Genomic DNA, 1,208 nt, shown 5'->3' on the forward strand with positions numbered 1-1,208 from the left:
GACTTGTGGTCTGAGGCTTACAGGTGACTCCTCATGCACTTCTTCTTCAAGGAAGTTCAAGCAGGATCCCAGATTCTATCTCATGAAAAAGAAAGCTTTCGGTATCTATAACAACATACTGTGTTAACCACCATATAGAAAGAAAAGGATTTTGTTGGTTTACGGAGCCTCCAGGCCCTGATTAGTGAACCCTATGCTCACATGAACTTTTTTTTTTTTTTGATATTTCAATTTTTTTAACTTTTTATTGATTCTTTGTGGTTTTTACAGCATGCATCCCAACCCCACTCATCTCCCCATCCTCTCACCGCTGCCCTCTGCTCTTATGACCCCACCCACCCCAAAACAAAACAAAATTTTAAAGTATAGCCTAAAAACAAAAACAAAAAAAAAAAAGAAAGAAAGAGAAAATCTCAGTGTGGAAGTTGTGGTGTGCTCCAGTGAGTCACACAATGTACCCCGTGGTCCATACATCCTTACTTGTAAGTGTTCTTTGCAATGGACCATTGGTCTGGCTCAGGGCCTACAGCTTCTGCTACTCTATTGATACTGGGCCCTGACTGAGACTCCTCCTGGTATCCTGTTGTTGTCCTGTGTCATGGGGATCCTGTAGCTTTGTATCTGCAGGTCCAGCCCCTTCACACATTCCAGCAGTTCATAGACGAAGTGGATGTTGGGGTGGTTCTGGGCCTGGTTCTGGGTCTGGATGGTAGCTGAATTGGTCATCCGCCAGCTTTCCCTCATCATCACCACCAGGGCGAGCTCTCCGGCACTGCCCCAGCTAGCTCACCCAATGCAGCAGGCAGCAAGGAGCAGGGATAGTTCTCCTGCTCCCACTCCCCTGGGTCTGGCTCTCCTACACTCACACCACCAGGGCCAGCTCTACTGTTTTGTCCAGCTCAGAGAGGGGCTGGAAAGATGGCTCAGAAGGTAAAGGCACTGACCAGCAAGTCTGACAGCCTGATTGGATCTCTGGAACCCACATGATAAGAGAGAACCAACTCTCACAAGTTGACCTCCATATGTACACCAAGGTGTACACACACACACACACACACACACACACACACACACACACACGAATAAATAAATAGATAAATAAATAAATGTAATACAAAACTATTTTAAAAACCAAGAGTGAGAAAGGGAAAACCTAGGGCCCCATAATTCCCCACTAGGGCATGCCCCCAACGACCTGAAGGCTTACC

This window comes from Peromyscus eremicus, chromosome 6 (genome assembly GCF_949786415.1).
Source record: "Peromyscus eremicus chromosome 6, PerEre_H2_v1, whole genome shotgun sequence".
Lineage (NCBI taxonomy): Eukaryota > Metazoa > Chordata > Mammalia > Rodentia > Cricetidae > Peromyscus > Peromyscus eremicus.